The following is a 17,471-nucleotide window of genomic DNA, read 5'->3' as shown; positions in this document are numbered from 1 at the left end:
AATCAATGTGATACACCATATTAACAAATTGAAGGAGAAGAACCATATGATCATCTCAATAGATGCAGAGAAAGCTTTTGACAAAATTCAACACCCATTTATGATAAAAATCCTCCAGAAAGTAGGCATAGAGGGAACTTTCCTCAACATAATAAAGGCCATATATGACAAACCCACAGCCAACATGCTCCTCAATGGTGAAAAACTGAAACCATTTCCACTAAGTTCAGGAACGAGACAAGGTTGCCCACTATCACCACTATTATTCAACATTGTTTTGGAAGTTTTACCCACAGCAATCAGAGAAGAAAAAGAAATAAAAGGAATACAAATTGGAAAAGAAGAAGTAAAACTGTCACTGTTTGCAGATGACATGGTACTATATATAGAGAATCCTAAAGATGCTACCAGAAAACTGCTAGAGCTAATCAATGAATTTGGTAAAGTAGCAGGATACAAAATTAATGCACAGAAATCTCTTGCATTCCTATACACTAATGATGAAAAATCTGAAAGAGAAATTAAGGAAACACTCTCATTTACCACTGCAACAAAAAGAAGAAACGACCTAGGAATAAACCTACCAAGGGAGACAATAAACCTGTATGCAGAAAACTATAAGACACTGATGAAAGAAATCAAAGATGATACAAACAGATGGAGAGATATACCATGTTCTTGGATTGGAAGAATCAATATTGTGAAAATGATTATACTACCCTAAACAATCTACAGATTCAATGCAATCCCTATCAAATTACCAATGGCATTTTTTACAGAACTGGAACAAAAAATCTTAACATTTCTATGGAGACACAAAAGATCCCGAATAACCAGACAGTCTTGAGGAAAAAAAATGGAGCTGGAGGAATCAGACTCCCTGCCTTCAGACTATATCACAAAGGTGCAGTAATCAAGACAATATGGTACTGGCACAAAAACAGAAATATAGATCAATGGAACAGGGTAGAAAGTCTAGAGGTAAACCCTTGCACCTATGGTCAACTAATCTATGACAAAGGAGGCAAGGATATACAATGGAGAAAAGACCGTCTCTTCAATAAGTGGTGTTGGGAAAACTGGACAGCTACATGTAAAAGAATGAAATTAGAACACTCCCTAACACCATACACAAAAAAACCTCAAAATGGATTAGAGACCTCAATGTAAGACCTCAATGTAAGACTGTAAGACTATAAAACTCTTAGAGGAAAACATAGGAAGAACACTCTTTGATATAAATCACAGCAAGATCTTTTTTGATCCACCTCCTAGAGTAATGGAAATAAAAACAGAAATAAACAAATGGGACCTTGAAATTTAAAAGCCCTTGCACAGCTAAGGAAACTACAAACAAGACGAAAAGACAACCCTCAGAATGGGAGAAAATATTTGAAAATGAATCAACGGAGAAAGGATTAATCTCCAAAATATATAAACAGCTTATGTAGTTCAATATTAAAAAAACAAACGACCCAATCCAAAATGGGCAGAAGACCTAATTAGACATTTCTCCAAAGAAGACGTACAGATGGCCAACAAACATATGAAAAGCTGCTCAACATCACTAATTATTACAGAAATGCAAATCAAATCTACATTGAGGTATCACCTCACGCCAGTCAGAATGGCCATCATCAAAAATTCTACAAACAATAAATCCTGCAGAGGGTGTGGAGAAAAGAGAACCCTCATGCATTGTTGGTGGGAATGTAAATTGATACAGCCACTATGGATAACAATATGGAGATTCCTTAATAAACTAAAAAATAGAACTACCCTATGACCCAGCTATCCCACTCCTGGGCATATACCCAGAGAAAACCATAATTCAAAAAGACACATGCACCCCAATGTTCATTGCAGCACTATTTACAACAGCCAGGACTTGGAAGCAACCTAAATGTCCAACAACAGAGGAATGGATAAAGAAGATGTGTTACATATACACAATGGAATATTACTCAGCCATAAAAAGGAACGAAATTGGGTCATTTTTAGAGACATGGATGGACATAGAGACTCTCCTACTGAGTGAAGCAAGTCAGAAAGAGAACAAATATCGTATATTAACGTATGTATGTGGAATCTGAAAAATTTGGTATAGACAATCTTATTTACAAAGCAGAAATAGACACACAGACGTAGAAAACAAACATATAGATACCGGGGGGTGGGGGGGTGGCATGAATTAGGAGACTGCGATTGACATGTATACACTATTGATACTATGTGTAAAATAGATATACTGTATAGCACAGGAAACTCAACTCAGTGCTTTGTGGTGACCTAAATGGGAAGGAAATCCATAAAAGAGGGGATATATGTATATGTATAGCTGATTCCCTTTCATGTACAGTGTAAATTAACAATATTGTAATGCAACTATACTCCAATAAAAAAAAACAGAAAAAAAACCAATTTATTTATACATTATACTCTTGATGGGCAATTAGATTTCCAGTTTGGGCTTACAATGAATAAAACTCTTATGAAGCTGCTGGTACTTGTTTTTTGGTGGACATATGCCCTCTCTTTTCTGGGATATATATGTACATAGGAATAGACAGCTGAGTCATAGAATAAGTAAATACTTAGCTTTAGTCAAACAAAGAGAAAAGCACACACTTTTAAACTCTACACACCAATGAGAAACTAGAAATTTACTTTTGCAATAACTAAATCAGTCTTGAAAATAAGGACTTCCTGAGGATGCGTAAAGAAGGATCTGGCTGATCATAATCTTGTACTCATTTCACTGTTGAATTTCATATCTCTGACTTACATAGGCAAGATATTTTGTTTTTGCAGAAACATTAAAGGCCACATTCCACAATATCCATGTCCTTCCCAATGGAGAAAGGAATGTAAATCAAGTACACAGTATGTATTCACCACTTCAAGTGCATCTTCTCAAAAGCATCATTTTCCTTCACAAGTAATTACTATCTCATAGAGCAGAAGAAAACACAGATTATAGTTTGGTTTTGCTGCCAATTTCCCTCTATATTAACAGTATTTTGAAATTCTTTTTTTATTGAGTTTTAGAAATTCTTTGTATATTCTGGATAGTAACCCATTATTTGTTATATGGTTTGCAGATAGTTTCTCCCATTCCTTATGCTGCCTTTTCACTCTTGTTTCCTTTGTTGTGCAGAAGCTTTTTCATTTGGTATAGTCCCATTTATCTATTTTGTTTTGGTTACCTATGCTTTTGGTTTCATACACACAAAAAATCATTGCCCAATCCAATGTCATGTAGTTTTTCCCCTATGTTTTCTTCAAGGAGTATTATAGTTTATCTTATGTTTAGATCTTTAATCCATTTTTAGTTAATTTTTGTACATAGTGTAAGATAAGGGTCCAACTTCATTCTTTTGCATGTAGATATCCAGCTTTTCCAATACCATTTTTTGAAGAGACTATCTTTCCTCATTTTATAGTCCTTGTTGAAGATCAGTTAACAATATATGTGAGAATTTTTTTTCTGGCCTCTCTATTCAGTTTCAATAGTGAATATGTCTGTCTTTATTTGATATCATACTGTTTTGATTATTGTAGCTTTATAGTATGTTTTGAAATCAGGAAGTGTGAGGCCTCCAGCTTTGTCTTCTTTCTCAAATTGTTTTGCCTATTCAGGGTCCTTTGAGATTCTCTATGAATTTTAGGATTTTCTTATATTTCTCAAAAAAAAAAATGCCACTGGGATTTTGATAGGGATTGCATTGACTCTGTAGAGTGCTTTGGGTAGTTTAGACATTTTAATAGAATTAAACCTTCCAGTCCATGAACATGTTTTATCTTTCCATTTATTTGTGTGTTTATTAATTTCTTTTAGCAATGATTTTTAGTTTCCAGTCTACAAGTTTTTCACCTCTTAACTTTATTCCTAATTATTTTATTATTTTTGATACTACTGTAAATGGGATTGTTAATTTTTTTTCAGATTGTTCATTGTTAATTTATAGAAATGCAACTAATTTTCGAATGTTGACTCTGTATCTTACAACTTTACTGAATTTGGTTATTAATTCTAACAGGGTTTTATGGAATTTTTAGGGTTTCTACGTTTAAGATTGTGTCACCTTTGAACACAGATAATTGTACTTCTTTCTTTCCAATTTGGATGACTTTTATTTCCTTTACTTACCTAATTGTTCTCAGTAGCACTTCCAGTACTGTGTTGATTAAAAGTGGTAAGAGTGGACATCCTTGCTTTGTTTCTGATTTTAGAAAAGTTTTCAGTCTTTCACCAATGAGTATAATATCAACTGTAGGTTCTTCATATATGATCATTATTATATTGAAGCAATTTCCTTCTATAACTCATTTGTTGAGTATTTTTAATCATAAAAAGGTGTTGAATTTTGTCAAATATTTCTTTTCACCATCTATTGAGATGATCATTTAATTTTTATCCTTTTTTCTATTAATGTGGTGTATCACATTGAGTGATTTGCATAAGTCTGAAAAGTTTGAAAAGGATTGGTATTAATTCCTCTTTAAATTTTTGAAAGAATTCACCAGTGAAGCCATCTGGTTCTGAGATTTTCTTTGTTGTAAGAGTTTTTATTACCTGGATAATTTATTTTAATTAGTTCATACACATGAAAAGCAAAAATTGTAATAGGCATAAATACTTCCTATATATTTTACGTATATGTATTTATTTTAACTCTCTGACAGCCAAGCTAAAATGGTACATCATTATTTTAAAAAATCAGGACCTCCCTGGTGATGCAGTGGTTAAGAATCAGCTTGCCAATGCAGGGGACATGGGTTCGATCCCTAGCCCGGGAAGATCCCACATGCTGTGGAGCAACTAAGCCCATGTGCCACAACTACTGAGCATGCACTCTAGAGCCGGTGAGCCACAACAACTGACCCCATGCATCACAACTACTGAAGCCTGTGCACCTAGAGCCTGTGCTCCACACAAGAGAAGCCACTGCAATGAAAAACCTGTGCACTGCAACAGAATAGTGCCTGCTTGCCATAACTAGAGAAAGCCCGTGCAGCAACGAAGACCCAGTGCAGCCAAAAATAAAAATAAAATAAAATAAAATAAATAAAAAATCAATATGAATACTAAATCAACCACTGGAACAAGGTTTTAAGGAGCAAGGTTTTCTCTATTAAATATAATAGAGAAAAAAATTCAAATATTACATTTACTCATCTAAGATGAAGATAGTTCATAAACATGAAAAACAAGGTGGACCTAAAAGAATAAAATTATTATTTTCTGTGTACTTTATAGGTAACTGTCCCTTTGTCACACGTGAATAAAACTCACAGGAGTACATTTCCCTCAACTTGCAATATAGACTCCAAAGCATGGCTATGGCCTCTATTTTGTGGGATATAAGAAAATGACCTAGTCCCGCATATATCATTTTATTATGCTTCATTTTATTGGGTTTTGAAGATATTGCATTTTTTACAATTGAAGGTTTATAGCCATCCTGTGTTGTACAAGTCTATTGGTGCCATTTTTCCAACAGCATTTGTTCACGTCATGTCTATGTGTCACATTTTAGCAATTCTTGCCATATTTCAAACTTTTTCATTATTAATATATTTGTTATGATGATCTGTGATCAGTGATTCTTTGATGTTACTATTATAAAAAGATTACTACTCGGTGAAGGCTCAGAAGATGATTAACATTTTTTAGCAATAAAGTATTTTTTAATTAAGGTATGTACATTGTTTTTTTAGACATAATGCTATTGCACACTTAATAGACTACAGTATACTGTAAACATAACTTTTATATGCACTGGGAAACAAAAAAATTCATGACTCACTATATTGTGATATTCACTTTATTGCAGTGGTCTGGAACCAAGCCCACAATATCTGTGAAGTATGTCTATACTACATTTCCAGGGTTTCTCTATCTTCTCATGTTGTTGGTCACTGTGGTTTGTTTGACAGTCTATTGCAGACAATATCTTGTGTTGAGCAATAGGAATTAATTGCTCACCACATTCAATTAATATTGAATGTCCTCTACCCTCAAGAAGCTCACGGTGTTCTAGAGCAGGCAGCCACGCATATGAATTTTCCTTTGGAAGTGTCAAGGAAAGACCAACTAATTTCAACTATGGGAAAAAGGGAAGGTGGTATTTGAACCTCTACTCATTCTTTTTATCACTTCAGCTCAATCATTCCTAGAGTACAATCCAACATTTATCCACATTTTATACAATAGCGGTTAATATTTACTGAAGGCTTAATACATGCCCTTTTACATATTAATTATACAAGTAACCCAAATATTGGCAGAGGTCACTCTGGCTTTTTACATTTAGATACATTAATTTAAGTATCTATTATTCATTCTTTGGAGCCCAACACTTGCCCCAAGATTCCTGTGCTTCTAGGGACTTTTATTTTTTTACTTCTGAATTTAAGCCTCTGCTTTTACTGACATCTGAATCTTATTCTCTAATAACTATTTACAAAAGGCATTTTTGTGCGTAGCATACTTTACTAAAGGTTTGAGCCGGTAGAAGAATTTTACATGGCAAGAACACCAAGAAATTAAAATTAGTTACTTATGTTCTTAACAGCCTTTGGCCACCCTAACACTGAACAGTTTGAGCCACCTACTCTTCCATAACTCAGAATTCCATAATTTCAATTGATTATCTCTCTCTCTTCTTTCTCCTCATGACCCACAAAATCTATTCACTTCTCAAGCAGAGTTTTAATTATTTTTTATTGTCTTTTTCTAAAACATAGTTTCAGGACCTTATCTTCACATCTAAATAAATAGTTTAGTCTCTCTGCTCCTCCCCATTCAACAGACAGCCACATTTTCTTGTGCAATTCCAGCAATGTCCCTAAGACACAATGGTGAAGGCCATAGTAAATGGATTTGGCTGTACTGGGCACCTGGTCACCAGGGTTGCTTTTAACTATGGCAAAGTGAGTATTACCATTGATGACTGCTTCACTGACTACAACTACAAGGTTTACACATTCTGGTGTGATTCCACCCATGGCAAGTTCAATGGCACAGTCCAGTCTGAGAAGGGGAAGCTTGTCATCAGTGGAAAGCCCACCTCCATTTTCCAGGAGCAATATCCTGCCAATATCAAATGGGGTGCTGCTGGTGCTGAGTATGTTCTGGAGTCCACTGGTGGCCTCACTACCTTGGAGAAGACTGGGCCTCACATGAATTGTAGAGCCAAAAGGCTCATCATCTCTGTCCCTTCTGCTGATAGCCCCATGTTTATGATGGGCATGAACCATAAGAAGTACAACTCCCTCAAGATGGTCAGCAATGCCTCCTGCACTACCACCTGCTTGGCACCCCTGGCCAATGTCACTGTGGATGGACTCATGACCACAGTTCATACCGTCACTGCCATCCAGAAGACCACTGATGGGCTCACTGGGAAACTGTACTCTGATGGATGAGGAACTGCCCAGAACATCATCCCTGCTTCTACTGGCACTGCCAAAGGCTTTGGAGCAAGGACATCCCTGAGCTGAATTGGAAATTTGCTGGCATGTCCTTCCATGCCTCCATCCCCAACGTGTTTGACATAGATCTGACGTGAGGCCTGGAGAAACCAGGCTAAATATGACATTATTTATGTCATATGACATTATCAAGAAGAGGTAAAGTGGGCATTGGAAGGCACCCTAAAGACCACACTGGGCTACACTGAGAACCAAGTTTTCTATTGCAATTTTAGCAGTGACACCCCACTCTTCCTCCCTGGATGCTGGGGCTGGCATTGCCCTTAACAAACACTTTGTCTAGCTGCAGCAAAAGGGTGGGGGGTCTTATGGTCCACATAGTGTCTGAGGAGTGAGAGCCCCTGGATCTCCAGCCCCAGCAAGAGCACGAGAGAGGCCCTCAGCTGCTGGGGAGTCCTTGCTCCAACTTGATCCCCCAACATACTGAGAATATCAAAATCTTTCATCCCAGAACCCCTAAAAAGAACCCCTAAAAAGGGGGAGGGGCTTAGTGAGCCTTAGGTTGTCGTGTACCATCAATAGAAAATACACTGTACCCAGCCTAAATAAGCAGTTAACTTTTTCTAAATAAAGACAGTTCCTTTCATAAGAGAAATTCTGTTACCAACTATTGAAGTGATATATTTTCACTCTGCTACATACATTTTGTCTTGTTTACTTTTCATGATAACCCAGTGAACGATGTATTTTATCTCCATTTTATAGATTAGAAAACTAATACTGAATAAAGTTACTTGAAGTTAGAAAATTACAGATCCAAGTATATAATCAAAATCTGATTCCAAAGGCCTGTGCTGTTATGATGTGTGTGTGTATGTGTGTACTTCTATTTATATATCTTACCCTGCTTGATTAGGAAAAATCTCAAAGCCTTAATTTGAAAAAGAAGAAATCATTATCATCTATCTAGAATAGCAGTTAAATATAGAATTGGAACCAATAACCATCAGAATTTTTTCCATCCCTGGAATTTAGTGAAACATTCATGTTTTGTTTGTTTTCTTTGAGTTTCTGTTTCCACATACTACAAATCAGAGGGAGAGAGAAATCACTTGACAAGTATGCTCACAGAATTCTAATCTGTGACTTCTAATTGAAGAGGGGTTATTAACAGTTTCAAGATCTTCTCTAAGCATATCCTTCTACAAAAAATAATTACCAGTAAATTTGAATACTACCCTTTAGAAGGTGTATAAAGACATAATTCTTTGAATAAAGTTTCCACATGAAAATCATCCAGAGGTTTAGAAATAAGATTCAGTTTTTTCTCTAAATGTAATCGGATGGCTGAGAAAACTGTGATTGCCAATACTGATGTTCAGAGTAGAGAGAACAACTTATCACAATGGATAGAGAGAAAATATGCATTCATAGCCAATACCTATATTTAGCACTGGTGCCTCTCCTGGCTTTTGTAGACATTCAGTAAATGTTTGCTACATTGAGCCAAATCTAGGAAGATAAATATTTCTAATATACATGTTCATATTGCCAAAATGTTGATAAACCACACTTCTATATGTAGAGGAGAAAGACTTAATTCTTTTAAAAGTTCATAGCTAATAAAGAAAATTTTGAGTTTAATATAATTTCTGAATTGAAGCGCACTTAAGGCAGACACCAGTTATTATCAAGGTTGTGGGTATCAAGAATTAAGCCATGACACCTCTAAAAATATGAAAAATATGTAGTTAGGCTAGCTTCATGTCTCTTGTAAAGTTTCAGAACTGAATGTATGAAATGGAGTGGCACTAGTCACAAATGAAAGGAGGTTGTCTTCTTTTCTTTAAGCAGAAAATTTAATGTAGTGTACCACAATTCAGATTAAGATATAGATGATTAACTCCTAAGAATTTTGTTAACATCCTGGTCCCACTCAATACTGTCTGAAATCCTAGAGGGTTAACCTAAGTAGTGATCTCTATACATTAGAATATTGATATCAGAATTTCATTAATAATTCAGAATACAAATAAATTTTCATCTTATTTTCTAGTGATCATTGGCCTTTATCCCATAATCAATTAGCTATTATATTTTCTATAGTTCTATTACTCCCAATAAGGTACCACTACTGTCCGCTTAACATTCTAGATGGGTGAGTTATGTTGATGAAAAACATTTGAACCCTTTATTTATCTAGCAGGACCTGAAGGATTTTTCCCAATTTTCTCCAGATAAAAGGAGTAATAGGCTTATACTATGTCATTTCTTTCTGAGAAGAAAGAGAGGATGTAATCATCAGGGCAAAAGTAATTTTGGATCAGGGACTAGAGGGCATAACACAAAGCCAGTGAAAATATCTGGCAAGAGAAAGAATTATAAGGTCTTTAAGCAGCTAGAATTAGAGTTATGGCAGACAAGAGGTAGAGATAGAGAGCCTACAGGAGACCAATTAACAATGGCCCTTTTTATTTGGTATCTGGCTAAGGACATAATTCAGTCCACTTTAAGTATGTTGTACATTTAAAATATAAGAAATGAGATACATGTTGTAATCAATTTAAGTATTACTTTAATGAAGGACACGGCCATATGGGGATAAATTTATACAACTGAAATTTCCAGGGTGCTTGATTTTAATAGGTTTTATTAAGTGAATTTCAAAATAAGCATGCCAATGTTTATAAGTACTCATTTCTATGGTCAGATTCATGCCACAATTTTTTCTATATTTTTTCAGTTTTTTCCATATTTTTTTCAGTTTTGAGTATTAAATCTTAGCATATGTGAAAATGTTGAGTATTGGCAGAAATTTGTGTTAGATGTTTTTAAAATATGTATAAATTAATCATTATTTTGTAGAAGTTTGTTAGCAATTTAGTGTCTTAAGTAGAGATTTATTTAAAGACAATTCTAACAGCAGTGGGATACCAAGTACAGGGTAGTAGAGGTGGTCCACTCCAGGTGCAGGCACAGAGGGAGTGTTTTGCTTTTGGAGAATTTAAAAACAATGATAAAATTCCTGAAAGTCGTTGCTGTTGTTGTTAATATCACCATGCACCAGCAAGTCTAAACAATGCCATTGATAAAATCTTTCTCCTCATTGGTGCATACTGCTCCCACTCCCCATCCTTTCTTTGGTATGTCATTCTCTAAGAGTAAATGCTAGATATATGTGCAAACCTGCAAATACTATTTATCCATGTGTAGTCATTCATTCATTCTCTGTGTTGATATGGTTGCCAGGGCAGTGCAGAGTTCCCTTTAAATATCTGCATTAAGAAATCTGTATTAAATAGGCAAGAAAAAATAGAGAAAGATATATATATAGAGAGAGAGAGAGAGAGAGAGAAAGAGAGAGAGAGAGAGACAGATAGATATTACCTAAGTTTGAAGATTTTATTCTGTTAATGTAAAGGTTATATTCAATAATGTACATACACCTTCAGTAAAGAGCTTGATAAATTTTTACATATATATGTAAGCTGTTTATATATATATAATCTTCACCTAGATCAAGATATAGCACCTTTTTATCATCTAGAAGTTTCTTTCAGGTCTGTCCCAGTCAGTTCCTACCCCTCAGAGGTCATCACTATTCTGACTTCTCTCGCCATAGACTAATTTTGTCTGACTTGCTCATAGTATAAATTGAATCAAACAGTTACAAAAAGAGAAAGAAAGAAAAAAAGAAAGAAAGAAAGAAAGAAAGAGAGTGAGATAAAGGGAGGGTGGGAAAAAACTCAGTATTAAGAAATGTTTCATCCATTCTTTTGGAATGAAGTCCCATGATGCTTTTCACTTCTGAAGTGTGTATATCCTATATGTACCTAGAATCTGGCTCTTCTCCAGATTGACCATGACTGAACAAGGCTATCTTCGTGTAACTGGAAACCATTAAAACAGCTGTTATCAAACTAGAGAGAGGCAAAATAAGCAAGCCTTGCTACAATTCTACTGCCATTCTCTTCCTTTAATTCAGTGTAAATAGAAATCCCCAAAGCCTTCATTATTCATTAAAATATCTAAAGGATTATTTTCTCTTCTGCGTTTTATGGAATACCCTGTAAACAAATGGCTTAATGGTCTAATAAGTTCAGGAAATGGTTCACAATATATTCTCCTTTTGGGAAATCAAAATGTGCACATTAAAGGCACTGGGAAATCCTGTGAGAAAACTGTGTGTGTGTGTGTGTGTGTGTGTGTGTGTGTATCCATTTAACCTAGTGTTTGCAAACTTATATATATATATCCATTTAACCTACTGTTTGCAAACTTATTAAGGGATTTTTTTTGCATGCCAACTTTAAACACCCCATGAAATTAATGTTCTCTAGTAGGAGCTATGGAAAATGCTGATCTAATTACTTTATTATCACTTTATTAAAAAGCCATCTATACATTTGATGGACAACTTTGCATCTATAAAAATCATTTTGAATACAGTTGGTGTTTTAAACACTTCTAAGCAAAATTTAATCCGTTTTCATTATTGTAAAGCGTATTAGTTACTCATGGGAAGCTTACTTTTAACTAAACTAGAAATACGTGTGAAAGGAGTGTGTATGTATCAGTGTTTATGTTCATGTCTTTATACAGGACATTAAATAACATTGTGGATATGTCCTCAAGAAAAATACCACAGCAAGTATAGTCACGAATTGCTTTTTATACGATCCTCAGATAAAAACTGAAAGGAAAACATTAAATTCCAATTCAGCGATAGTAATCTACGAGAAGGGAGCTGTTGCATTACACATACACTTATTTTATACAATTAGAGAATAAAGTAGCAATATAAGTTAATTTTCTAGATAACTGTAACTTACATACTGAAGCTCCAAAACCATTTTTCCCTTTTATTTAGTCATCTCTGAAATGAATCTTCTTAGAATTCAACTCATTTAACAAATTACATTATGCATTTTTCTTGGTGACTTGAGGCACAAAATAATTGGTATAGCAGTGAATATTATTTCCTTTCTTCTGACCAGATGTCCCTTTTAAAAATATGAGGTTCAATGCTTTCATATCAAGTTAATTTTAATTTTTACGCAATCTTAAATTGATGGACTTCAGTTTCTCCTAAGAAGCCGAGGCCTAGGTCGGCTTCCCTCCCGCCCCCACCCCAGCCCTGAGTGTCTGGTTCTGTTGCAGATAATTGTTGGATGTCTGGGAGGGGAATGGAAAATCATATGGAAGAGGGAGTTGGATAGAATAGTTGTATGATTCCCTTGTAGTGGTTGAAAGCATGTACTCCGGTATTTCTGAGCTCTGATACTGGCTTCTATACTAACTAGTTGTCAACAATTGCAACTTATCTAACTTGTGAGCCTCAGTTTCCTCATTTGTAATATAGAATAATCATATTTACCTTTGTATAAGTATTAAAGCAGATACTACATATCAGATAAAATTGCAGATTAATACCAGCTTAAGTGTCACAATGAAAGCATACATAAACACAGGGAATCTAGAAGAGCAAGAAATCAAAAGCCAGATGACACACAAGAGTATGAAGGAATATTTTCTGATCAGAACAATGAAAGAATTCTAAAATATAGGTAAGGGTCATCTCTTTATGAGACAGTATAAAGTAATTAAGTGTGCATTTTTTGAAGTCTGGCAGAATTAAGTTTAAATCCAGAGTTTGAAACTTACTAGGCTGATTACCATGGTCAAGTTATTTATCATAAATCTCTTTTTAGTCATCTCTAAATGAGATAATATTAAATTAGCTCATAGTGTTGTTATAAGAAGTGTACACACACACACACACACATGCTTTCTCAGTGTCTGGCTATAAAACCCAGGAAGTAGTGCTGAAATGATGATAAAGAGACAACAATAACATAACACCCTCACCTTAGTTCTTGCTACAATGTAAATAGGTAGACGCCCTCCAGTGCTGCTAATCAAACCTGGCTCCACATATTCTTATCATTGTAGCACTACACAAAATAATATATGATAAATGAACAGGCTCGTCATCCTTATTTTTCTCCAATTTTATGTTATATGAGGAGTCTTGTCATTATAAAGTTGCATTTGTCAAAATCCCTAATAAATACTGTCATCAAGGATTTAGGGCAGAAAATGAAAATTAAAAGTTGAATGTACTATATTTAGCAGATTTGAGTGCTTGGTATTTTCTCAGTTGTGCACAACCTTGGCTGCAAGTTGTAATTACCTGAGGAGATTTTCAAAATGCCAACACCCAGGCCACACCTGAGTTCAAGTAAATCAGAATTACTGGGGGTGGGGCCAATGATCAGTAGTTTGTAAGCTCCCCCAAATAATTCCAATATGCAGACAAGTTTGAGAACCACTGTTCTAAATCAGTGATTTTCAAATCTGGCTCTGTATTAGAATTGCCTCAGAACACTTAAAATACTTCTAAGAGTTTGTAACAGTAATATCAGCTACCATTTATTGGGGACCTACTATAGGCTAGATAAGGTGCCATAAAGTTTAAATATTTTGCTTTATTTATATATTACAATTTTACAACATGAATTTATGATACTCCTAATCCTCAATACAACCCTTTGAGGTAGGCATAGTTTTCTTTTAGAGACTTTAAATTCCATGTTGGATCTATGTACCTTATTTGCCTTATCTTCAGAACCTAGCATAGTACCTGGCGCAAAATAGACAAATAATAAATATTCGCTGAGTAATTAAGCAAACAGAATTTCATATGAAAAAATTTAAAGAATTTAAGCAATTTTCCCAAAACTACAGAGGCAGGATTTAAAAACATGGCCAGCTGATTCAGGGACCCATGTTTCCATACCCTGCCACACTGCTTTTCTTGAGCAATATCAATTTTTCATGAGAGCAACAGCAGTAATCACATAGGCAAATTTTGAGACTGTCAATGAAATAATTCATCATTTTGTACCTCAAGGCACCCCAAAGTGGTCCTAAAATCCATACCAGATTTTACACTCACCAATGCAGGCATGCACTATGATAAATCCAACTTTACAAGTTTGAGGACACCATAGGATTTCCTCTGTCAAACCCAGCTAAGGCCAATCTTTTACCTCCATGAAGCCATCCTAGAGAAATACTAGACAACTCTAATTTATCGCTTTCTTTGGATTCCTAAAATAATTATCACTTCCATTGTTCATTTTTGCTACACATTACATCCTGTCTTATGTGGCTAAGTTTCATGGAAACATGCTCTGTATATACAGTAGAATTATGAAATCTCTAAAAGCAGGTAACTGTAGCAAATACTGTGTGTTAGATATGATTCTAAGCACTATATCCTTAGAATAACCACTTGAAGTACAAACTTTTAATATACTCATTTACAAATAAAAAAGTTATATTGAAATATAGTATAGTAATATACTTGCTTCATTTTAACACATTGGATAACAAGATTTAGCATCAGGTCTAAAATGATCATAATTTTGAAATAAGATGAGGTTAAATTTATTTTAATATAATTATTGCAACTTTTATGTGACACGAAATTATCTGTGCTGTCTATTGCTGACAAAGTAGTAAGTATGGCCAATATTACAGTGGTCTGTTGCCCACTTTCAAAATGAAAAGAAATGTTAGTTTTTAGTTAGAGGATAAGGAAAATAGAGATGTCATTTTCTCTGTCTAAGTTTGCATACCATTTGAATTTAATTAACAAAAACCCAGGATTTGTGGACTCTAAAATAAGATCTCCTGGCCCCAAAATATCGATTAGACATTGAACACAGATACCCAGTAAGGATCTGCTACTTCATATCTTCAAATATTTATGTAGGGAAAATCAAGTTAGAAGATGTGCTTTACTCTTCATTAGCTTTAAAATATATTTTGGTTGTACTCACATCAATTATTATTGAATATTTGAGTTAAGGTTTAGAGAACTCCATTGCCTAAGTTAGGCTGTGAAGGCATTCACAGATACCCTAAAGAGAACTGGCTTTTACATTGAGCAATTTTTCCAAAAATTTCTTCAATGTTCAGGATATTACAAATGAAAAACAAAAAATAACCAGCTTCTCTTTTTAAACATATCATCTATTTAACTAAAAGTTGACATTCTATAATGTACATTTAGATTTCCCATAAAGTACAAGTTCAGGTTACAAAAAATGCAGATTATTTTTTATCTAAGATAGGGCAAGATGCTGTTAAAAACTCAAACCTCAACTGCATCAATGGGACCTTAAGTCAGTAGATGAATTGAAATTGGTTTATTTCTTATTAATAAGCACCAACAAAATTTTGCACATTATAAACTGCTTGCAGAAAAGGCTTTATTTTGCTTTGGATAAGGTAATTCATGCATGAGATATCCATGCTAATGATATGATTTTCAGCTATATTTAATGAGTATGTTTCTGCTTTTATGCAGTAGTTGTAGTAGAGGTGGTTAGTGGAATAGAGTTACCTCAATTTGCAGGTGTTTACATAGTTCCCCTAGCTTAAGAGAGAAAATATTTTCTTTAGCAAACATAATCAAACAGATTTCTTATTAATATCTTTCAAAACTGTATGCTTAAATGTACTGCTGGTCTCTACTAAAGTTCTGAACCTAAATATCTGAATTTTCAGCCCCCCTGACAGTAGCTCCTCCCAACCTGCTTCCCAGTGCATAGATTTTCTTCTCAATTTTTTCCTCCCATTTGGCATTTTTAAAGGGCAACAAGGAAAGTCTAACAGCAAATCAGACCAGGCCTTTCATTTTACAACACCTCCAATTAGTTGAAATGAAATACAACTTTGGAAAATACAAGACATAAACAGGTACAACAAGCTACTACCTAAGAGGCAATAAATTACAACTTCTTTCTGTGGACCATGTCTACCAGCCGTGACTCTGACCCAATGGTCTTGCCAATATGGTTGTACTTTTATTATTAAACATGCATTCATTTAAAAGGTGCCTTATTCAGGCTCTTCGATGGATTTCTCAAATGGGAGTTTAGTTTACTATAGAAACTTTGGCACAAAGCAGGTATCATGAGGTCATTGATAGCATGAATTGAAGGTAATGTGGGCAAAAAAGGGGAAGTTATTAATACCAGAACAGTATTACTCTCTTCACAATTCTGCCAATTTGCTCTTCAATGTGATGACTTAGCTAGTTACTTGGCAGTATCCTATAGAATTACCTATTTTTTGGTGCATTCAAAGAACACATCACATTGAGTACTTTGTTATATTTTCATGGTGGTAGTCAATAAAGCCTTTACTTAGAGTCATGACCATCTAGTAGCATCAATTTTATTATATGAAACACACCAGATATGTCAGTCAAACCTTATGGTTTCAAGCTATAAAACTTTGATGTTTTGATTTATAACATAATACATTTGTGCAGGTATAGCTAAATATAAGTATTTGCTTTTTTCTTTTTAGAAACTAAGCATTGGTATTTTCATAAAATTTTATGTTATTACGTAGCTTTGTATATACAGAAAAAAACATTGTTCTTCAAGTAGCCTGGAAAAACCATCATTCATAAAATTTAAATTCCCAAAAGATCAGGAGTTTTTCAATTCAAATAGTATTTGGAATAATCAAAACATATACAAATTTGAAGAATAAAGTTGACTGTTTGAAAGGCGATTTTTAATTTTTTTCTTCATATAGCTTTCTATCTAGAAATTGTCCAACTGTATCTATTATAATTTTGTCTAAAACAAATATTCATGAAATCATCATTAGATGAATTTAAAGTTCTACAATATTGATACAAAGCTTGGATTTATAAGAAAAAATACTTTAGTGGATAAATTATCAGTGAACAAAAAGCAAAATTGTAGAATATTCCTTAACTATTTCCTTAGAATATGGAAAAAAGAATAATTTAAGCAAAGGGCCAGTACCAGTCCTGTGTTCTCTGGGGCCGAGCAATCAGTGACCCTGGGACCCTAACCTGGTCACCAGCAGGACAGCACTAGCCCCAGGACCACCCCCCAGGCCATTCAGACAACTGTGCCAGACCTTGGCCCTGCCTGTCAGCAGGCCTGCAACACACCCAGGATGCCATGGGTCAGGAAGCCAGC

At 34.6% G+C, this 17,471-nt stretch overlaps 1 long non-coding RNA gene and 1 pseudogene across 3 annotated transcripts in view; one reads left to right on the top strand and one right to left on the bottom strand.

Moving 5' to 3' along the window:
* The window catches only part of LOC309620793, a 959,234-nt gene that overhangs the window by 325,375 nt on the left and 616,388 nt on the right, over positions 1–17,471 (bottom strand). The gene's annotated exons all lie outside the window — the stretch shown is intronic.
* LOC309620787 (glyceraldehyde-3-phosphate dehydrogenase pseudogene) lies at positions 5,392–7,953 on the top strand (annotated as a pseudogene). The gene has a single exon. The product of its transcript is annotated as a glyceraldehyde-3-phosphate dehydrogenase pseudogene (transcript).

This window comes from Balaenoptera borealis (assembly GCF_965194805.1).
Source record: "Balaenoptera borealis genome assembly, chromosome: X".
In the NCBI taxonomy this organism is placed as follows: domain Eukaryota; kingdom Metazoa; phylum Chordata; class Mammalia; order Artiodactyla; family Balaenopteridae; genus Balaenoptera; species Balaenoptera borealis.
Note: the sequence above shows the minus strand (reverse complement) of the source record. Positions and strands in the feature narration are given on the sequence as shown.